The 24,418-nt window shown below is 38.7% G+C and overlaps 1 long non-coding RNA gene across 2 annotated transcripts in view; it reads right to left on the reverse strand.

The window, feature by feature from the left end:
* The window catches only part of LOC149771754 (uncharacterized), a 43,263-nt gene that overhangs the window by 14,241 nt on the left and 4,604 nt on the right, over positions 1–24,418 (reverse strand). Inside the window, exons 2-3 of one of the 2 annotated variants that reach the window (XR_016418159.1) lie at positions 17,627–17,775; positions 15,174–15,339 (exon numbers count right to left, since the gene is read on the reverse strand). This is a non-coding gene — a long non-coding RNA (uncharacterized LOC149771754). Of the gene's footprint in view, positions 1–15,154; positions 15,340–17,626; positions 17,776–24,418 lie in introns of both variants that reach the window. The other variant, XR_016418160.1, reaches the window with a different exon arrangement.

Genomic DNA, 24,418 nt, shown 5'->3' on the forward strand with positions numbered 1-24,418 from the left:
TGCAAGTCTTAGCCAAACAGTTAGGAACGCCTTGGCTAACTCAGGCGTACGACGATGCCACTCAAACGCCACACGCCTGTTTACTCGTCGATTTGAAACCTACGACCCCCGAGGATTTGCGATTTCGTACCCACTTGTTTCACCACTGGTGCCAAGACGGAGGGCCTGTCCTGTACACGTCTCCGTCCTCGACTTCATTTCACTCCCCAAAAAAAAAATCTATAAAAACCTCAGACCCTTTTTCGTCTGTCTCACTCTCAGTGCGAACATGACGTCCCTTCAATCGCATCTTCCCGTCAAATTGATTCGTGCCTTGTATGGCATCAGTCGAGAAAAAGATCCACAAACACGAGCTCGTGTCTTAGAAGCTAGTCTCAAAGAAGTCTTACGATGGTTCACGGTGACGGCACGTCAATTACTCCAAGGAATCATTCAGATTCCTCATCAAACCCAACGCTTTTTCGATCGAAACAAAGTCGCTTTGGTCCAACTGGCCGATCCCCGCATCGACACTCAAACCAAAAAACAAATCATTTTGAAACCTGGAGGGAGCGGTACTCTAGGAGGGGTCATCATTCGCTCACTCTTAAGATGGGATCCTAATGCCCCCAAAGTTATCCCCAAGACAAAAGTCCAACGAAGCCCCAAGAAGAAAAAGAAAAAGACCAGGTCCCCAAGAAGAATAACTTCTCCAGTGGCAGGACCCTCCACTTACCAGACACCACCCCGGAAAAAGAAAAGAAGCCCCCAGAAAAAGAAACAGGAAAAAAGTCCCCAGAAAAAGAAAAGTCCACAGAAGAAGAAAACTAGTCGCAAGAGAGGCACTTCGGCCAGGACGCAACCTTACACTCGCAAACCACGGCCTGCCACAGAGGTGACTGCGTCTCCGGCAGCCTCACGTTTATCCACTTCTCCGTTGATGTCACCAGGAACTGAAGAGTACTTGGAGACGTTGATCACACCAAGAACTTCTCCGTTGATGACCCCCAAAAGAACTTCCCCAGTGGCAGGACCCTCCCATTTAGCGGCAGTGGCTGCTGCTCACAAAGTACCTTCTCCCAAAATCAAAGTCCATGAAAGATCGGGTATGTTACAAACTTTACTGGATTTGTCCAAGCAAGAACTGGCTCGATTTAGTCCGTTGCGTACCCCTGCACGACGTGTCATGCCTGTCCTCAAACTGATACGACGTAAAGACAATCAGTGGCGACGCGTACCAGTATAAAAAAGACCTGTGACCAAGTCGGGGTATCAGTGAACTTGTAAAAGATGTCACCTCCAAGAAGCCACAAAAGAAAGAGACAAAGGCAGACGCGTCATCCGACAAAGCGCTTAGCCAAGCATCGACGTTACCCTAAGAAAAGACACAGTCGTTCCAAGAAAAAGAGGCGTCAACAAAGGGGAGGATTCCTTGGCGATTTTGGGAAAAACATTGTCACCTTTATGACAAAGCGATAGTCCAAAAAAAAAAAGATAAAAGGGTGTGCGTTAGGTCATCGACGTTAGTGTCTGTTCGGTGAATGTCCCGGAACCCACAAGCAAAAAATGTCACCCTCCAGAAAACCCCAAGGAAAGAAAAGGAAAGGACTACCACCACGTTTAGCCAAACATGGGGACCTGTTATCTGTCCTGTCCAAAGCTTCTCCACCCCTACGAAAAAAACTCATTCAAACGGCCTCCAAAGAGGTCATCGAAACCGTGTGCGAATGTTGTTTGAACGTTTTGAAAGGCACGATCCCTTTGTCCAAACACCAGAAACAATGCTTAAGCAAGCATCGTCACGTTCTTCGCCAAATGGTTCGAAAAAAAATTCCCATTCGTCAAAAAAAGAAGATGTTGGTCCAACGTGGAGGCATTTTACCTCTCTTGTTAGGCCACATACTGAAAGGAGTCTTGGGAACCATGTTGGGAGGACTGGTGGGAGCAAGATAAAAAGGCCCTCGGAAGTCCCAAGATCTCAGAATCGACCCCTGACAACCCCATGGAAGGACGAAAACTAGCTTTAGTGCCTTACAAACGATGGATGGAATACCATCGGTGGCAAGAACAACGCACCCCGCATTTACCTCCCAATCCCAATTTGAGCGAGATGTCCCAGTTACAACACGAATTGCAATCCTTGATGGATCGCCAAGATTTGTCCGAAACAGAAAAATCGCAAAAGTACGGTCAACTCTTGCAACGACTGCAACTCTTTCACCAGAAAGCTTTAGACGAAACAGCTCTACCCACTCTGAAAGATTTTAAGACCTTGATGAAAAGTCCAGCACCATCACCAGTACCAGTACCACCACTACCAGTGACCAAGACAGAAAAAGAAGAAGAAGAAGAAGGGTTTCAAACTCCACCAGAAAAAGTACGCAAGTTAACAACACCACCTACCTCCAGAATTGGATGGATTAAAAAGATGATGGCCACCCCTTCTTCCTCACAAGAGAAAAAGAAAGTGAAGACAGAAGTGAAGACAGAAGTGAAACAAGAACCGATATCCCCCGCTCAGACATCCTCCTCCTCTTCGACACCTATTGCCGGTCGCACACGCAAAGCATTGCAATCCAAGAAAATACCCCAAGAGAAAAAGAGTAGCCTCTTCCAAGAGTGGGTGCCTTATTAACACACCAATCAATACAAAAAAATGGAAAAAGTCTTAGCCAGCATTTACTACGATCCCTCGCATCCTGCAGGTTACGCAGGAGTTCAAAAATTGTATCGTGCTGCCAAAACGCGACTGAAAAGTCTCCGTTTACCTCAAGTGCAACGATGGTTACAAGAACAAGCTACCTACACCTTACACAAACCCATTCGACGCAAGTTTGCCAGAAGTCGCACCCGAGTGGAAGGCATCGATCATCAATGGCAAGCCGATTTAGCCGATGTCTCTCATTTGGCCAGCTACAATCGTGGTTACAAATATTTGTTTTGTGTCATCGACGTCTTTTCCAAATTTGCCTGGGTCGTGCTCTTGACTTCCAAATCGAGCAGCGAGTTAGTGCGAGCCCTGCAACGGGTGTTGAAACAAAGCGGTCGTCACCCTCTTCGATGGCAAACGGACAAAGGCACCGAATTTCTGAACCAAGCTTTCCAAAAAGAATTAAAGAAACGTGACATTCATTTCTTTACCACCGAGAATCCCGAAACCAAAGCCAGCATCGTGGAACGTTTTCAACGCACTTTGAAAGAACGCATGTGGAAATATTTTACGCATCACCACACTCTGAAGTACATCGACATCTTACCGCACCTGGTGCAAGCGTACAACCAATCTTACCATCGAAGCATCGGACGTGCCCCGCAAGACGTGACTCCCGACAACGAAGTGCTGGTGTTCGAGCGCCTGTTCGGTACGTCCCCGACGAGGGCTGTCCCCAAGAAAAGTGGAGAGTTGGCCGTAGGAGATTGGGTGCGCATTGGCAAAACCAAACGCACTTTCGACAAAGGTTACTTACCTAACTGGACGACCGAATTGTTTCGTGTCACTGGACGAGTGCATGGCCGTCATCCTACCGTCTATAAATTGGAAGACATGAACGGAGAAGTACTCAAAGGAACGTTTTATTTGCCCGAATTACAACGTGTCACCAAAAAAGAAGACGACGTGTACGACATCGAAAGCATTCTCGAACGCAGAACCCGTAAAGTGGGCAAACGACGTGTCAAAGAAGTCAAAGGACGTTGGAAAGGATATCCACCCAGTTTCGATTCTTGGATCGACGCTTCGCAAGTCATCGACTATAAAAAGAAGAAGTGACCATCATGCCCTTTCACTCAACAGACGCAGCTACGTCGACCACTCCTTCTTCACCTAGTTCTTCTGTGCAAGATTTACAAAAACAACCCTTGTGGGTGTGGTGTGGAGAACGTGTGCCTAAAACGCAAATCGTCTTTTTCTGCCAAATCTTCGTGGTGTATTGTGTCATCGGGGCAGCCATCGCCAATTTGAGTTTGCAACAAGGAGACAAACAATTGTGGACCATTTTATTGAGCAGTTGCATCGGTTACCTGCTTCCCAATCCCTCCCTGAAATTCTCCTCGAACGGGAACGTTGTGTCCAGTGCCAGTGCCAGTCACCACTCCAACAACAACAACAACCACAACCAGAACCCCATTTTGGGTGGAGACACGCCTCTGACGTCCAGTAATATCCCCTCGGACAGCCACAGAACTCTGGAATTATGAGTCACGAAAACCAATTTTACTTAACCTTACCCAGTGACAGTTCCATGGAGGTGTTTCCCCACAACACGTTGTGCTGTTACACGGCCAAATTACCTCAAGCCATCCCCTTAGATCACGAAGCCCATTGGGAAGTGGCTTTAGTGGAAATGATTCACCCGACCCAAGTCCTCAATGTCCTTCCCAATCAAAATAAATTTGATGTGGAAGTTCATGACGAGCAATTGCAACAGTGGATGGATACCCATAGCAAATATGAAAAGAAAACCCTTCCCACAAAAACTCAAAAGCACACCACCTATCACTTTTTCATTCCCCCAGGCTATTATTTTAGTGGTCAACATTTGGTCAGCAACATAGCCACCAGGTTTAATGAAGTGTTTCTGAAAGCTTTGGAGGAAGTCAAAAAAGGTGTCGTCACCCTGGAGTACCACAAAACAGTCAGACGTTGAGCAGAACGACCGCCAAGTATCCGATACGACGCGTAGAAGTGAAAACCTTCACCATTCCTACTGGACAGCGATCCATGTTCCAAGATCATTTGTTCCAAGGACAGTTACCCAAACGTTTGATTGTTGGTATCGTGAGGAATTCAGCCTTCAACGGAACCCACGATCAAAATCCTTTTGAGTTTAAGCATTACAATGTGTCCAAGATCGAAGTCAGTCGCGACGGCAAGACCTTGTGTACCCGACCTTTCGAGCCTAACTTTGGTGCCGCAAAGAATTATTTGAGATCGTACTTGTCCCTGTACGAAGCCACCGGACAGTTAGGAACCAACACCAGTCACGGCATTACGTACGAGGATTATGTAGGAGGCTATGCTTTGTGGGCTTTCGATTTCACTCCTGACCAAGGCAGCGATGAGGGACATTTCCACCCTATAAAATCTGGCCAGATTCGTGTGGAACTTCAGTTTTCGAGTGATCTAACAGAGACGGTGAACGTCATCCTGTATGCAGATTTCGACAATACCATAGAAATCAACAGTTTGAGAGAAGTCATTCTAGATTACTAGAAACCATGGAAGACTGTTATCCCTCTTTACCTAGTGGAGAAACTTTGGACATGGAATGTGAGGAGACCCTGGAAAAAGAAGAAGTAATCATGATGAAGTCGAGATGGCCAGAACAAGAAGCCCATTTAGTCTCCTGTTTTGCCAAACACTTGGTCGACAAAATAACGGAATTGATCAAGAAAAATTGTTATGGATGCCAAAACGATTATCCCAGTCAAATTCAACACGATAAATGCCTGATGTTAAGTCAAGAAGAAAAAATGGATGAGTATCTGGACGAAGCTTGGAGTCTCATCTCGAACAAAGACGTGTTGCACCAGTGGTATAAAGACTTGCGTGAACATTCTTGTCCACCATTAACCACTCAAGAGATCCATCGTATAGAAGCTCTCCTGAATCAGAGTGAGGAAACAGAACGAATAACCGTTTATTCGTCAGACATTTTCAAGCAAAAAGTCAGGATCGAATTGACGACTTATTATTACCTGTGAAGAAGAAAACAAATCAATGGATACCTGGGAACTTTATTACCTTTTGAACCACAGTTCGTATACGGCTTCTTGGAATCCTGTCGTCTGTGCTAAAGATGAACTCCCTCATCGCAAACCTAAAGACCATCATGCTTACGTGATCAACACGGACGACAGTCATCTCCCAGGAACCCACTGGGTAGCCGTCTACTTTCCTCAAGAAGGATGTGTGGAATATTTCGATTCGTACGGATTGCCCCCTTTGGAAGACGATATCATCGACTTTATGAGAAGAAATGCTCAAACCACCCGATTCAATAACGTGAAATTACAAGGCACAGATTCCTTGGTGTGTGGACAGTACTGTGTGTATTTTCTGCATCATCGCAGCCTGGGCTATTCCTTAGAACATTTAGTGACTCATTTTGATCCTCGTTCTTCTGCTAGAAACGATGTGAAAGTAGATCGATGGTTTTGTGACCATTATGCTTATCTTTTGTCTCAAGCTAGGAAACGTAGTGTCCATCAATGGCCTAATGATTTCCAACAGTGGAAATCACAATTTCATTCACAACGTTGTCAGCCCTGTTCAAAGTAGATTGTGATTTGAAAAAAATTGTTTGATGTTATAGTGTTGGATTATTGTTAAAAAATGTTAGAAATGTTGTTGTTTAGTGTTAAGTGATTTTTGAATAAAAAATGTTGTGTTTAGAAAAAAATGCCTTTGTCTTTTGTTTAGCTATAAGAATGTTGGATTGATGCTTTTTCATTTCTTACTATCCCTCTCATGAACGTTGCGGATCGAAAACCGTGTGGGATGTTTTCCTTCACGTCCGCGCTTTGACTTTAAGAACCGGGGTTGTTTCCAGTCTAACATCCATTGTCGACTCATCCTCCTAAGAAGATGTGCTCCAAACTAGCTAAGCTCAACGAAGCCTACGTGAATTTGCATACGGTCAGACACAGTCTGATACCGAAGCCAGAAGAAATAGAGAATGTGAGAATGTTAAAAATCACTGAAGACCTGATAGAAGAGCTCTTCAGAGAAGAAATGAACAGGGAAAAAGAAGAATGGACAGAGAAGTACAGACTTCAGAGACAGCAGCAACAGCAGCAACAACCTGAAGCTGACAGAGGCTTTGTCGATTGTCGTATCGACACCAAAGAGTTCTTCTTCTCTTTCCGAAGAAGCAGACCTATCGCCAGAAAGTCTATCCTCAGAGGACATCGCATTCTTAGAAACTAAAAAAAGAATGCCATAGCAAACAAAAAAAACCCAGCCCTTTTCAGGGCTACCCAATACTCTAGAAAAGAAATAGCTATTAATTTGCCAATGTGTGTAGGTAGAGTAGTGAGAAAATAAACACTAACTCTTTTTTTAAAAAAATGTGAGGGTATGAGATTGTGTGTTAGTGATTGTAAGTGCTTAAGTAAGTTGGTATGGGTAGTAGATTATAAATGATGTTTGTTTTTTTTTGGCTGTTAGAGGTGTATATTCAGGGTTAGATTGGATTGCTTTGCGTATGTGGATAGTCTATTGAAGTGATTTATAAAAAATTTATAATAGTGATGGGTTGCATAAAAAGTGAGTGAGTGTTTCTTTTAGGTCCGCGCGTTGTTGTTTTTTTGGTCATGATCTAGGTAAGATAAATTTTATGTTTTTAGGGGGATGTTTTCCATCACGTCCGCGCTTTCAGTATAAATTGAAACTCGCTGGGCAGTCCAGCTACCCTTGTTGATTGATCAACACAAGAATGAATAGCAGAATAGTGAAACTGTTAGAACTCCAGATGCACCTGGAATATGCCAGGCGCATAGTAAACGAACTATCAGCGGAGGCTATCATAGAAGAAGCAAGAATGAAGAAAGAAGAGGAGGAGAGAAGAGAGAGGGAAGAAGAGGAAAAGAAAAGAGAAGAGAGGATGTCGTTCAATATTCCCGAGACAGAGGATTGGGGTGTTGAAGCGAATCATCCTCCCTCTGCGCTCCCCAGAAGAAAGGTGAAAGAAGACTGGGGAAGAAGATGCGTGTGTGGCGCCAGGCCAGGAAGGTGCAACCATTAGATAGGTGCATCAGGAGTTCAAAAAAACAGCCCTTTTAAGGGCTACCCAATACTCTAGAAAAGAAATAACTATCGATTTGCCAATGTGTGTAGGTAGAGTAGTGTGAATATAAACACTAACTCTTTATGAATAGTGCAAGTGTGTGTTTGTGTTTGTAAATGCTGAAGTAAGTTAGTGTGAATAGTAGATTAAGGGTTTATTTATTGATTATTAGTGTATGTAGAGAGTATAGTTAGGGTTATATTATATGAAATGAGAAAGTAGGGGATGTTTTCCTTCACGTCCGCGCGTTGTTGGGTCATGATCTAGGTAAGATCCATTTTATGTTTTAGGGGATGTTTTCCTTCACGTACGCGCTTTCACTATAAGAACCCCCAGTGTTCGTCGTTCAAACCATTCTGCAAAGAATAAAAAGAAGATGGCGTCAAACCAAATGGACAAAATACAAACCTTGCAAGACGTTTTAGACAACTTAGGAATAATGGAACAGATGCTAATAAGACTGGTTGAAGACCATTATTCCTATAGTCCCCATCGTGTAAAGATGGAAATTAATAACTTAAGAAAAGCAAAGGACAAGATTAGTTGCGTTATGAAAGAGATAAAGGAGGAGAAGGAGGATGAAGAGGAAAGAATAAGAATACGCAAATGGAACGAAAAAATTGAAAAAGAAGAAGAAAATGAAAAGAGGAAGAAAGAAGAGGAGGAAGAGAAGAAGAAAGAAGAGGAGGAGAAAAAAAAGAAAGGGAAGAAGAGTGTAGGAGATAAAATAAGAACTTGGTGGAGAAAAAGAAGAAATTAGAAGAAGAAGAAAACCCAAAGGCCCTTTTCAGGGCCCCATATTTCTCGAAAAGAGATAGCCTTTGAATTGCCTACCCCTTTTTTAATTTTATTTTAAAAAAAAAAAATAGAGACCCTCCCTGTTTCAATTTTACATAGACCCTATACAGTCCCAGGGGTTTTTGGCCATGTTAAATTTACATAGACCCTATATTGTCCCAGGGTTTTTGGCCATGTTAATTCCCATAGACCCTATATTGTCCCACGATTTTTGTCCATGTTAATTCCCATAGACCCTATATTGTCCCACGATTTTTCTCCATGTTAAATTTACATAGACCCTATATGTTCCCAAGGGTGTTTTTAATGATAAGTCCCATAGACCCTATAAGATCCCCATTCACTACTACCATGCCCCAAATGTAAATCAGTCGGACATAATCCAAACCAATGCAACGCCCAACCTACAGTACCAAAAGAACCCATATACGCGAGTAAAGCAGCAACAACAATACCAATAGTGCAACAACAACAAGAAGCAAAAATAGCAGAACTAATAGCACAGACCAGAAAAGAGAATGAAAAAACAAGCCCCCGTAGCGAAATTGAACAAAGGGAAATAACCAGTCCAACAGAACAAGTACAAGAAAACCCAGAATGGGCAAATATACTGAGCCCAAATAGGACTGGCATCCAAGCCACCACCCCTCATAAAGAGCAAATTACCCTAAAAAATAGGTTTGCACTCCTGCAGAAGGAAGAAATTTCACTACAGGAAGAGGAAGAAACGGAAGACAAATTAGAGATCTCTGGGATAACCCTGATAACGTCAACACCATTACACCAAAAGAGAGAGAGGAAAAGGAAAATACTATCAGGCTCAAGTTCATCACAGGATGGAGTGTTAGAGGAAGCAAGAACGGACACTTCAGAAATAGCGCACAATAAAAATGAGAAACTCTTACGAAATGTAACACGAAAGAGAAAGAAAGCAGACGGGATAAATGACACAGAGGACACATATGAACAAACAGATACGGATAACAGAAGCGACAGCTATAGAGGAAATGATAGTGAAATAGGAGATGAAAAAGACAGTGACGAGAACAATGAAACTGGGACGGAGATAGAAAGTGACATGGACGGAACACAACAAACGGAAAGCACAAAGTAAACGGTAACAGACATGGAATCAGTAAGCATTATAGATAACACAGATGAGACAGACAAAAAGCTGACAGATACACCACAAAACAGCACAATGGAAGGGGGGGGGGGGGAACCAAGCGCCCCCATAAATGAACTAAACTAAATTGAAGTAAACCATTAAACACAAACATAATCTTAGAAAAAGAAATAAATATTTCAGCAACATAAACCAATTCTTAATGCAACTATAAAAGCGGTTACCTGGGATGAACAAAAATGGAGGGAAGAAACTTCCGTGTTTTGTCAATTAATGTAAATGGGATCAATAAAGAAAAAAATCTACAAATGTATAATGAAAACCTAAAATTTGATATATTGCTTTTTCAAGAAACACACAACGGATTTACAAAAGAATTGATATCATTATGTGAGGAAAAATTAAACGGAATCTTAATAACAAATAATTTTACTGGTAATGACTTGAAAGGAGGAGTGGCAACTCTGAAAAACAAATTAAAAAGGGACAAAATGGGAAAGGAAAGAAGAGGGAATATTTTTACAGGGCGATTATTGCATATAATAATAGAGGAAACACATTTTGTCAATGTCTGTATGCCAGCAAACAAATATAAAAAACAAGAATTCATAGAAAAACTATCTAAATACTTCGAAAAATATACTACGGAGAATGTAATTCTGGGGGGAAATTTTAATTCGGTGGGGGACTTAATAGACAGGACAGGAAATTTAACAACAAATGATTCAAGATTCAAACCAGAAATATAATTTTTTTTTAAATAAACACAAATTTGTAGATACTTATAGAAGATTAAACATGATAAGACAGGAATTCACATATGAATATAAAACAAACAAAGGAAGCAGACTGGATAAATTTATGGGCACAAACTTCGATACAAAGATTTACAAAGAGGCGGGAATAGTAAATTTTAAAGTATCAGATCATAAAATAATTTACTTAGAAATAAAGATACAGCATAGGAACAAGTGGGGTAGAGGAACATGAAAAGTAAATAATAAAATATTGGAAGACTTAGAATTCATCAAAGAAATAAAAGAAACAAAAAAAATTGTAGAAAAAGGGAACATAGACATCATTTAAGAATGGGACAAACTAAAAACTACTTTTAAAAAATAGCAATAAAATACTCAAAAATTAGATTAACTAAACAAAAAATGGAGAAAGAGGCAATAGAAAGACAATTGAGAAAAGAATACACCAGAGCTAGAAAAAATACTAAAAAATAAAATAAGAATAATATTGGAGGAAGAACAAAAATGTAAAGAAATAAAAGCCGGGAAATTCACCACAATCTATAAAAAGGCAGAGGGTCTCGACAGAAGGTAAGAACTCAGAAGAGGGGGAGATAAATGTATAGACAGTCTAAAAATTGGAAATAGGAAAATAACGGAGAAAAAAAGAAATTTTTGAAAATGTAAAGAATTTCTATACGAACTTATATAAATCGCTGGAAATAGGAAATAATATAATAGACAAATATTTACAAAATGTAGAATGCGAACTGATCTCATCAGAACACAAAGACTTGTGTGATGATTTCATCTCGACAGAGGAAATAATGAACACTATAAAAATGCAAACTAAAGGAAAATCCTCAGGTGGAGATGGACTCTCAGCGGAATTTTATTCTAAATTCTGCTGCGAGTTGTCGCCCATCTTAGAATGGTTGTACAACAATATCCTATTAAGAAACGAAACCATGACAAAACCTATGAGGGAAGGGATTATTAAATTAATATATAAGGGAAAGAGAGATAGAGAGGATCTAAAAAACTGGAGGCCCATCTCACTCCTAAACACAGACTATAAAATTTTAAATAAACTATTAGCAGAAAGAATCAAAAAGGAAATTGGAACAATAATAAATATAAACCAAACATGCGGTGCTAAAGGGAGGGATATACAGAACAACATATTAAGTATAAAAACAATAATAGACTACATAAATGAAAGTGGGTCAAAAGGTGCTATGGTTGTTGTTGTGGGGTTTAACGCCATTTTTCAGCACACGATAGGCTATACATGGCGGCCAGTATTAATGGTGGAGGAAGAACCCGGGAAAACCCCGGAAAGAACCACCGACCCACGAGAAGCTACTGGCAAGCTTTCTCACATACCACAAGGTGCTATGGTACTTTTTGACCAGGAAAAAGCTTTTGATAGATTCGAACATAACTACATACAAAAAGTACTAGAAAAAATTTGGTTTTGGAAAAAAAATTCTAAAATGGACTAAAATCCTGTACAATAAAACAACTTCAAGAGTACAGGTTAATGGAGCCAGAACAGAGCAATTTGACATTAAAAGATCAGTGAGGCAGGGATGCCCACTATCGAAGCTATTATACGTAATAGCAATAGAAATTCTTTGCAAGAAAATAAGACTGAACAGGAAAATAGAAGGTATTAAAGTTCCAAACATAAAGGAAGAAATAAAAATGTTACAACACGCTGACGATTGCACAAACTTTATAAAAGACCCATAATCCTTCACACACTTAGTAAAGGAATTTGAAGAATTCGGTAAAGCCTCAGGGTCGAAAATAAACCAAGAAAAAACTGAAATTCTTAAAATAGGAAACTGGCAGGGCAAACACTTTGGTTTACCTACCCAATTAATTAAAGAAAAAGTAAAAGCATTAGGAATCTACTTCGGGAAAGGAGAAGAAAATGAAAACTATAAGAGAATGATGGGAAAAATAAATGAAAATGTAAATATCTGGGCGTTGAAGCCACTCTGCCTCCTGGAACGGGCCCAAGTTGCCAAAACATACATGTATACAAATGTAAACTTCATAATAAAATTCATTGATATAGATAATAAAATATTAAATAAAATTGACAATCCAATAATAGAATATATATGGGATTTTAAAACGCATTACATAAAAAAAAGAAACACTTTACAAATCAAGGGAAGGGGGGGGGGGGGCTAGCAATACCAAACCCGACAATAATTAAATACGCGAACATATTAAACAGATTTAAAAAGTTATCGGCAGAACCAAAATCACCATGGGAAGGAATATACATTTGGTTTTTTTTTAAGAAACAGAAAAGACATATACCAGAATAATAACTTAGTGAAAAAAACTGGAAGCAACAAGGAAATTTAGAGGTATAAAAGAATTATTACAAAAATATAGGGATATCAAAGAACTGTGGCAGATGGATGAGAAATTAACTTTCAAATGGCTAAGGGACACAATCACTAGCAAACAAAGTAGAACAGGAAAACTTATATATTAAATGGAAAAGGGCTTAGGGAAATTGGATGAAATTAAGTTCGCTTAAAATACAAAGCCTCTGCTTCAAATACATGCATAATGCGTGGTTGACAGGAGAGGTTGCAGTGAGACGGCATATGGTCAGAGAACCGTCAAAATGTCCACTGTGTAAAAAGGCAATTTTCAGCAAAAAAAACATACAATGATACAATGTGAAGAAAGGAAAGCAAAAGGAATAAAGCTAATAAGTGAAATATGTAAGAGGGAAAAATACAAATACCAAAACATATTATATTTTGATGGTAACTTTGATTTAAAAAAAAACACTCTATGCAGTAACAGAATACATAATAGATACAATGAAAGCCTGTGGACAGGTAATAGTCATAGGAAAATGAAACGAGTAACACTTTTTTAGATTAACAATTTATAGAGACAAAAGAGAGGGACAGCTATGATACTAACCCGAAAGAATAGTACCCGAAAGGGACACAGCTGTTCTTGTTTCCCCCCTCCCAAAGAAAATGGTTAAAAAAAATTTTTTTTTCTCCAAATATTATTCTATCTTGCGGATTCATTTGGCTCAAGTAATAACTGAAAAGGCGGCCCAACTCGAGTGGGGAGAAATACAGAGAAATAGAAAGAGCATGGATCCCAACTCGAGCCCTGCCGACCTTATATTAAAAAAAAAAAAGAACGACACATACTAGCACACACATAAAACAGCAGGCTTTATTTTTACAAAACCTAACGCACCGTTCTTCGGCAAAATTATATATATATATATATATATATATATATATATATATATATATATATATAAATTAACATTTGTTTACATGTAAATATATAATAATTATTAAATCCTCCTCAAAGAAATAAGACAACTGGGTAAAATTTGAAATAGATGGCTATCCCAACAAATACATCATATAGCATACAAACAATATAGCATTATACACATATAGCACACACGGGATATAGGGGACCTCTAGCCAAGGTCAACTAGAGTAACCAGGGATGAAATTTCGAAGACGGTGAATGAAACCGAATCGGAAAATTTAACCTGTAGAAAACACTAGGGCTCTAAAAAATACCCCGACAAAATTTACTCTCAACAAATTTTTGTTCGGAATCCTTTTCTAAAGAATACAAACTACATATCAGGGGGCAAACATACACACATAAAACAACTTTACTCTTTGGTTAAGTTGGGGGGGGGGGGGCATCTGTCTGGTGCCCCCCCCCCCCAAAAAAAAAAAAAAGGAGAAAAGAGACACGTGTACAACCTATTTATTTTGTTAAAGCTGTTAATGTTTCCTAAACAGAGGTTACAGCTATATATCTTGTTCCTTTAGAAACTGGATTTCAAAGTACGCCCATGTACACGTATTCCACGTGGTCCAGTATTAAGCAAGCAGTTGATAGCTGTGTCTGATTATGTTTGCAATAACTGCACAAATATTTCCCTCACAATCGCTGAATCCACGTCATAAGTAATTATCAACCCAATGTGACCGAAAATTTCTCTTTCTCTTAATGTTATAATATTTAAAGTTTATTTGCTGCCCACAAAGTTTGACTCGTGTCTTGGCAGAAACAGTTACACCAGATTCATTGGCAGCCGTGCATTGTATCCCTACACCGTCATGTCAGTTTTCTTCCCTTGAATCACATGACATTTCCTCAGTAGCGGAGCGCGGGGGGTTGGTGGATGGTCGAGGCAATCGCCTCTTAGCAGCAGACGAAGTGGGAAGCCTTTTATCGCAGCTGAAAAGTTTTATAGTATTTCAATTTTACCCGAGACTAACGGGAACAATTATTCACAATACTTGTAATTTATTCATTTATTGGGGGAGGGGGTTCGGTGTGGCGTGGTTGTAACTAACAAATTCTGTTTTCCTTGGCAAAAGTTGGGACGCCACGAAAGAACATTGGTTCTGGACGTATCGTTACAGCCTTTAATCAGTTCTTCCTATACTAATGTCTGTTACATACATTTCACTAACTGAATTGAATTGACTCGCTTGATTGCAACCAATGAATTATCCCGTCCTGCGTTTTATGAGACGAACCCCTCCCCAAATGTCCGAATGTTAAATAGTTTTGTATATTTTTAACCCAGCTGATGTTTTGTGTTTATTATTTAACAAATCACTTTACAGAAAGAAAAGAAAACAGACAAAATCAGTTCTGAATGGAGTTTATCTTTCTTTTTAAAAGGGACGTACCTGTTTAAATTCTCGTTACCTGGCTTTCGTTTTTTCCGTCCGCAGCCTCACCCACTTTGAAAGATTAGACAAAGCAATTTATGTAGGAGTTCTTAGAGATCCCACGTACGCTGGCCAAGGAAGAATTACTCGCTGTTTAGGTCTCACTGGAAAGTTTATCTGGTGAATTTTCATCCGACAATGACCTATTGCAGAAAAATGAAAATAATTTTACAGAGGCTACAAATAAAACCAAACTAATGAGTTTTGTTTAAAGCGTGCGTATGAGATTTCGACTGCGGCAATCTGGTTAATTCCTTATACAACTGGTGGCTTTATACTGAACCAACACTGCCACCAACCCCTCTTTTTAATATTCATTTTTGACAGCAAAGAGCTATTTTGAATATTTTCCTGTGACAAGGCAGCTTAAAGAATCAGTATTACCCTTACTCATGAACAAAGTTTACTAGTACTAGAACATATTATCATACTTTTCATCACCCCTCAACCATCTCGATTTTTTTAATATTTACCTCTGTAGCAGACATACGTAAATATGTAAGCCAAGTCGGCTGTTCATTTGCAGCCCAAGTTATGCATTTTATCTCCAATGCTCGTCTAACTTTGACAGGCAGTCACCAAACAAGCCAACCCATTTCCAAGCCTAATTCAAAGTAAATCAAAACCACATTACAGATTTAGCTTCTGTGTGAATTTATAAATGATAGGCTTATGATAATTAGGTTCATGCCTTCTACCTTAAAAATTTGGGAGGTGTCAAAATACGAAACTATCAGGTACGAGACCTTTATCTTATTATTTTGGTTCTTATGTTTCCGATAGACTGTCGAAACATTGCTTCAGAACACTCGTGGGTACTTTCTGTATCTTTGGCGTATCCCTTTCTAATCTATTTTGCCACCTGGACTGCTTTTGAATTAAATGTATTCTCAAAAGGCATACTTTCTTTAGTTTCTTTTTGTAGTTTTAAGGCGATATGAGCTAATGGTTTTCAACTTATTGATCAAATATTTTTTACTTTTGGCGAGATTTTTTTCCCTTTTTACAACTGATTGAATCGAAAGGATTGATCAATCGTTCAGTGAATATAATGCGCTGTTAAGTGATTTATCACTGATTTATTTTCTGATTAATATCAAAACCATTAGCGGCTGAAACGATATCTTTGTGTCAGACCAGTTTGCCCAACATATTGTTTACCATATATTTTGCACGAAATTAGGTAAACGATGTTTCTAGAGTCACATGACAGACTGTATTCATTGCATATGTTTGATTATCACATAGTCGGTACATTGTGCCTATAATTTGTGCAGTTTCATAATTTTTAATATTATAACATGTGAATATATCAATTTATGTGATTCTGATCGGTCCAAATAAGCCCATGAAATTAATGCACAGTATTCTCTTTACTGACTGGCTGCGATCGTGGGAAAACCTTGTGAACTCCGCCTTCTGGAATGTTTTGTATTGAATGAACATTTTAGCGGCCATTTTTCAACTCGACTTGCGAAAGGAAATTGAGGAAATATTGTAAAAAATTTGGAGTAGTATGCCCATTTGGTTATAGCGCCCCGTTTTAAGGAATTCTTAGATTTGCGTGATTACTTGTGGGATTATTGGAATTGGGCGCAATGGAAATATTCTTAGCCCGAAATAAGTAGATAATTACTAGGAGAAAACGTCACGGAGTGAAGCATTAGTGAGTTTCTATGATGCCATGGTTCACTAGTAGTGAATTCAGGCCAAAACCGAATGAATGTCCGTCGTAAGATAGTCCATATTAAAATCAAGGGGTGTACATTGGTGGTGTGACTGCAGTGGCAGTATTTACGGTAGGAAACCGGTAAATTACACAAAGGAATATATCGGGGACTCTGCAGATACCATTTATGTCGCCATGGTGGTAAATGTGGTGCAGCTATATTGGCGAAATGTGCCTGGAAAGCATACATTGACTGGCCTAAGGTGGCGGAGTTAAAATAATTCCCAGTGTTAGGGGATACTCGTCTATTTTCTAAGGCGTGAACGGCTGGCGGTACGAAAACCTGATGAAGATAAACCATGCAGATGTGCGGTTGATAGATATCTGGCAGGTTGTTTTATCTGTGGTCTTGCATTAATTAGAGTAAAATTTAGGTATAGAATGGACACGTCGGGCTTTCTAATTTACAACTGAGGTTGTATGGAAGTCTTTGGAAAGTCGGGGTAAACTTACGACTTCTAGCGAGAATCGCGCCTGGGTTGACAACCGCTCGGTCAAGTAAGGACGCCTGGCTTGTAACAATATTATCTAGGCTGTTTGAATAATGACAACTTAATACCACAGGAGTTTGTTATTCCATGTAGAGCAAGATCATAATAAGAAAAATGTCGTAAAACTCCAATAAAAGAACAACAAGAAGTAAAGCTTAGGATATTGCTCATTTGATTAAAAAGTTAACTTCCAGAAGTAAATAAACTCACCTCTGTTCACAGAAGAATGTAGACATTAACCTGTCTCCCGACTGACAGAGCTTCATCCAACCACAGCATATTTACGTAGTAAATGTTTGATGCAAATCCGACCCAAAAGGAAATTTGTTTACGTCTTCTGTACTGTTCCAAAGCAAATACTGCAAATATCCGGTGACAGATACATTACAGTAAATATGGAAATTGCTGCATCCAGAAATCGTATTTCACATGAAAATCGCAGCAATGTAATGTTTAGTTGTGAAAGTGATATGATGGGGTAAACACTACGACGGCCGAGAGCGGCCGCCATTATACAACATCAAAGTAACCTGAATTTGTAAAACACTCTATGCCTACTGTGTACCTATCAAACAGTGACCTCACCTGCATTTATCATTCTGTTTTGAAAAATGATTTTGTCGTTATAAAATGTTCTGGTTATTGTTCTTTGATTTATAGTTTGTAAAAAAGAACCCAAACCATTCTGCTTTTATTTGTTCAACTTTGTTTGGGACTATATTTTATGTACAAGAAAAGCAATGTGCACCGTCTGTCAGAATGAATGAATTTATTCATTCTTCTTTCTATCTAAATAATTTCCACTAAAATAAAAACTGTGATAAAAAGAATCTTAAATTGGTAATAATCTAATATTCAACTCGTTTAATAAATTCAGTATTAAATCATTACCCATTTGAGATTCTATATATATTGATGCAAGTCGAAAAATGATTTGCCTCTGTAAAAGAATCGACATATACTGCAGCGCCTAATTTGGTAAGCTTGAGATGTTCCGAATATGTGCGTATATGTTTTATATGCCTTAATAATTGTAGTTTTCATTTTTCTCAAGAACCGTTTCGAGTAACCCCTTTTCGGAAGACCCTTAATGCAATGTGTTTGTCGCCCTCTGAAAAGCCTCCTATCAAATACAAAGCCTATGCAACCTATACTTTGAGACTTTAGGATTCCACTGAAAGTGATTGGGATGGAAGGAGGATTTACGTTGGAGTTGGTGCGTGTCCGGAGGCTTAAAAACCCAAGTGTATAATAAGCCCGTTACCCCCAAACTGGCTCCATTAAAGTAGAATTTATGTAATATTTTAATGATGTAACTGTGAATTGTGGGATATAACCAGGCGTTATGTTCATGATACAAATATGGCTATCGATAAAAGTATATCAAGTTTGAGCCGACAGACTCCAGAATGCAGGTTACAACTAAACGCCGACAGACTCCAGAATGCAGGTTACAACTAAACGCCGACAGACTCCAGAATGCAGGTTACAACTAAACGCCGACAGACTGCAGAATGCAGGTTACAACTAAACGCCGACAGACTCCAGAATGCAGGTTACAACTAAACGCCGTCAGACTGTTGAATGCAGGTTACAACTAAAAGCCGACAGACTCCAGAATGCAGGTATGGATAAAAGAAAATAACAGAAGGAATACCAACTATTTTCACAAATGAACTCCCAAGATTTTGATCTACAGAAAAATAAAATCTACAGTTTTTTGTCGTTGTAGGGTTTAACGCTATTTTTCAGCACAAAGTAGGCTAGACTTGGTGTCCAGTATAATTGGTGGAGAAAGAACCCTGGAAAACCCCGGGAAGAACCATCGACCCACGAGAAGCTACTGGCAAGCTTTCTCACGTACCCACGTTAGCCGAGCCTGAGAATCGAACTTACGCAGAGGTGAGATGGCAGTGATCCGTAACGGGGAGCGCATTGGACCATATGGCCACTCGGGGCCCCTAAAATCGACAGAAAAGAAAGGAAAAGTGGATAGAGATCTTTCCATAAAATTCTACTAGATTGTCAGGAAGAGGAAGACATTTTAATGCGAGGTGCAGGAAAAACTGCAGATATGATCAATTAAACAGATGCATTAGAGGTAGTTTAAAGGGATAGAGATTAAGAGATTATTCAATGGATTCTGGAAGCAGACAAGATTCAGTTGATGGTAAAGACAATGTAAAATGAAACACATCTTTCAGTAATGGTCATTCTAGAAAAATTGAAATGTTTGAACTACCATATTATCACGGTCCTGGAAATACAGAAGATAAAATTGCAACTACCTATGAAACAGTAAGTCAGGCTAGTGAACAAGTCATGGAGGAACAAGAAACGAGAAATTTGTATGGAAAATACAAGCATATAGCAACAGAAGAACACAGGAATCAAATGGAGGAAGAAAATATAAATAATTATTTAGGATTGATGGTTGTTGAAGCTTCTATTTTGCAGCACACGCGAGTCTTACGGATGAAATAATGACTGATAACCATACCCGACCAATTGCTCAATTGTTATGTAGTTACAGTTTGCTAACTTTCTCACCATTTGTGACTCCCATATATAATGTGTTCAGTTCCGCTGTAGAAAAAGACCATGTACAAGCACTAGCTATTGCAAGAAAAGATTTTCAAGTACCCAGAGAATTAATAGAGAATGAAGCAAATATAGCAACATATTGTCCTGTGTCAGAAACCAAGTGATCTTTGTGCTTTGACCATTGAATCCAAACGGTCGACGTCAAGGCAGTACCTGCACATATGCTGGGTAGTAAGAAAATAAAATCATACAAATTAGAAACCTGATATTAAAAAGAAAAGTCGAGACTTGTCCACAAGATCCCATACAGCCGAGATAATTTTTCCTCAGGGCAGGAAGTTTATATTAGCCCAATAAAATAAAACCAAGACCAGAACGTTTTAATATTTAACTCTACTTTATGTTATGATGACCAGACACTTAATATTTATCTCTACTTTATGTTATAATGACCAGACACTTAATATTTATCTCTACTTTCTATTATAATCACCAGACAACTAATATTTATCTCTGCTTTGTATTATAATGACCAGACAATTAATATTTATCTCTGCTTTCTATTATAATGACCACATAAGCTCATGTTATGGTTAACTGAGCTATCGACTGTGTCCAGTCATATACAGCTTGTCATTCATGACAAATCGGGGTGCCAGGAACCTGTTCATTTTGTCCGTTGCCTGTTTGCCAATTATTTTCCTAACCCATGAACCTTAGAACACTGACTCCATGATAGATTTTATTATAAGACATGTTGAGAGTCAAGTTGTTTCAATTTAGCTATATTATGTCCAATTTCAGCCAGATATTTGGTTTATAATCAAAAGTGTGGGTATGTTCTAAATTTGAAATACGAATTTTGAATATCATGAATGTAAATATTCTTAAGAGTAACAAATGTCAATATCCTAAAGAGTTATAGGCGTAAACATTCTAAGGAGTAATTGGTGTCTATACTCTAAAGAGTTATAGGTATACATATTCTAACGAATTATAGATGCCAATATTCTAAAGAATTATAGATAAAGGAAATTTTAGTTTTTTGTTGTTGTTGCAAACTCTTCCCTTCAAAATGTTCAAATAAAGAAAATGTTTAGCAATCTAAAACAAACCAATGAGGGGAACTGACATTTTTTTGAAAGCTCATTTGTACGAACTCGCCATGAAGAATTTGTTTTTGTTACTGTTCCCAAAATTTTAAGTACCGATGGCCATTATTTTCAAAGTCGTTATTTTCCAAACCTAGTTTTAAATATTCCAAGATTTGAATGTCTGTTTTTTTCGGGTCAGGGTTACTTACGAAACAATTTCGAACCGTCTTTACGCCCCTTTTTCGATATTTGTGTACATGTTTTCCACTTCCAAAGTAAGGAGAAAGTCGACTTTTGGAATTCTGAGATGTCAAATTTTATCTAAAATATCGCTCGCGTGCCTGAGACAGGCTGGATGTTTCGCTGTTCACGGTGCCAGAAGTGAATCGACGTGTTCGACGAATTTGCAAGACCCACTCCCCACATCAGAAACGATCGGCTTTGTAGAAGAATAGGGGCCTTTATGTATTTTAGGCACATTATAAATGGTGTCGTATTTCTGTGTTTTCAGTTGGTATTCGATATATTGCTTGTCTTTTGTTGACAAATACATCTTTTACATATCGACTGACAGTCTCAGTTATAGTTTGCATCAAATTGTATATTTTTCTGTAACGTCGGCCGATCGCTAAATGATGCTCAGGGTCCCTTTCCTATATAGTCTTCTTTATCCGTTGTCATTGTAGCCGAACCTTTGTCCGCCTTCCTAATCACAACTCATCGATCTTTCTCAAGAGCCTCTATCGAACTGTATTCACAAGTACCGTGATTAGGTTTTACTTTTATCGAATCTCAGTTTAAAATTTTTTTGTAAATATGTTATCGTTTGTTGATCTAATGCTAGATGAAAATAAAGAGGGTGGTGGTCATCACTCCCTTTTCTCCACAAAAGGTACTTTTGTACATGTTTTAATCTAAATGGAAAAAAAATCGTGACCATTAACTTCTTAGTGAATTCCTTAATTGGTTACTTTAATGTCGAAACATCTTTATATCTCGGGGTTGGAACAAAATTTGAATCCCCTACTTAACAAGGAATTTTCTCTTTGCGACAGTCTCTTGCAGCTAAGGTTATAAACCGTTTTCCCTAGTTTAAAAAAAATAAATATCAGTTCGCTTATCTTGTTTTGAAATCGCTGTAATCATTCCTCTAAGATTAAATTAGCGGACGTAAGAGACCAGTGAATTCTGTTCGTTGGAAACACTACCTTATGTTTTCAATGGTATTTAGTACAGTCATCCCGTTCGTAGAAAACACTACTTTATGTTTTCACTGATATTTAGTACAGTCATCCCGTTCGTAGGAAACACTACATTATGTTTCCACTGGTATTTAGTACAGTCATCCCTTTCGTAGGAAACACTACCTTATGTTTCCACTGGTATTTAGTACAGTCATCCCGTTCGTAGGAAACACTACCTTATGTTTCCACTGGTATTTAGTACAGTCATCCCTGCCAATTGAATTTTCCGCAAGTTTCGTTAAGTCTACTCATGTCCCACTATTCTTTGTAGTGTTTTGCTTGTACTTGTGTAAACTGGATTGTTGCTAAATACATTACTGCATTCTAAAAGTTCTTCCTGGGGGTTTTAAATAACTGCTTCATAGACCGAGATGTCCTTCTTATTCGTGTGTTTCGTGTCTCATTAATACCTACGTTTATAATTAGTTCCCTATGATTGTCTGTGTTTTTAATTTTTAACCAAGTTCATGACATGTGAGATTTTTGTCTCTACACACGCCTCAATATGAACTTGTTTCTATCTGCCGATTAGCAATTCGGGCCAGACTTGTATCTTCGATATTCAAAGACGGTTGTGGAATTTTAGTGATAGCCCCATACAAGACTGATCAATCTCATAGCCTGACTACACGGGCTTATCTATTTTCGAAGTCTGGCAAGTAATATTTTCCAAGACGCTTTTACAAAGTTTGCATTTCCGTGCTTTAATTACGCTATCTACCTTTATCTGGCCATTCATACGACCATTTTTCCCTCTCTTATTTCGGTGTTGTTACAAGAGTTATATTTAGACGTTCATGATATTGATTTAAAGGTAATTGTTTATTCTGTAGCATATGGTTTATTTGATATGTACATAGTCGAATGTTGACCACTGAGAAACAAATGTAGTAACTGAATATGAAAAAGTAATCATGGAACGAATCCATAACACATTCGGAGCTGGATCTGGTCAAACTTTAAGGATGGGGAGGTTCTGGTCAAACTTTGATGGGGAAGTTCTGGTCAAACTTTGAGGATGGGGAGGTTCTGGTCAAACTTTGAGGATGGGGAGGTTGTTCCTAATTTTCAAAAGGGGCCCGACTTTTCTCGAAAGACACGAAAGCAAAAGTCTATTTACTTCAAGTGAGCTTAATACCCTATAAACATGCGCAAGAATAAAACGATGGTCAAATTTCAAGTGACAAGTGAATATACGTTTGTGCGTGTGCGCACCTTTTAGTTTAGCCTGGGGGTGGAGGGATTTCGGAAGCCCCGCCCCCTCCCCCCGATTCAGTCCTGGACATTTATATATTGTATCCCACCTACCGGTGGTCATTGGAAACTGTTCCATGTGCGGACATTCTATTTCCGCTGGATTGCAATTTGGGCAACGCGACCAAATTATTTACAAGTAACAACACACTAAACAAAACAAAGCCTGTATGAATAATTGGTCGTGCTTTAAGCTATTTATTTGTATTGCGAATACTAAACTCTCAGCCACAGTCGTTAAATAAGCGACGTTGCTATCTGGCTGTTTCTATCCAATTTTGGATATTATTCCTACGCCGACCAACTCTGAGGTCACGTATTTATATTAATAACAATAAATTAGTTCCCAACACATGGCTAAATTACTTTGTTAATTTTTATGACATATCTCTCGATGGTAATTTTAAATTAAGCACAATTCTTTTGTAACAAATGTATTAGTATGTGATTCGCGATGCTTATCTGAGGACTTTCTTTGTCAGATCTGCATTTTCGGAGGTGCATAGTTTTGCACGTCGTAAAGATCTTCAATTTCGGAGGTAAGTAAATCTTGCTTGTAGTTCGCAATCCCATAATGCCTAAATAGAAATGATCGTTGTTGAGAAACATCGAAACTTGCTAAGTTTGGCGTTTACTCAAACCAATTCCTCACGAACGTGTTCACTCGGATTTTAATCCAGAGAGTCAGCGTTATTAAATTTAATACAATAGTTATACCGTTATTAGAGTTTGTCTCCTTAAATGACAGTAATGATTCTTTTATTTGTAATTTATTATACAGTGAATTAAACTTCCACGCGCCATATTATGCTAACTAATGATCTGTCTGTTAGTATGTAAACGAAACAAATTATGTTGTGATCACC

The sequence above is a fragment of the Sinohyriopsis cumingii genome, unplaced genomic scaffold (assembly GCF_028554795.1).
Source record: "Sinohyriopsis cumingii isolate HCF-2022 unplaced genomic scaffold, ASM2855479v2 utg001699l, whole genome shotgun sequence".
Lineage (NCBI taxonomy): Eukaryota > Metazoa > Mollusca > Bivalvia > Unionida > Unionidae > Sinohyriopsis > Sinohyriopsis cumingii.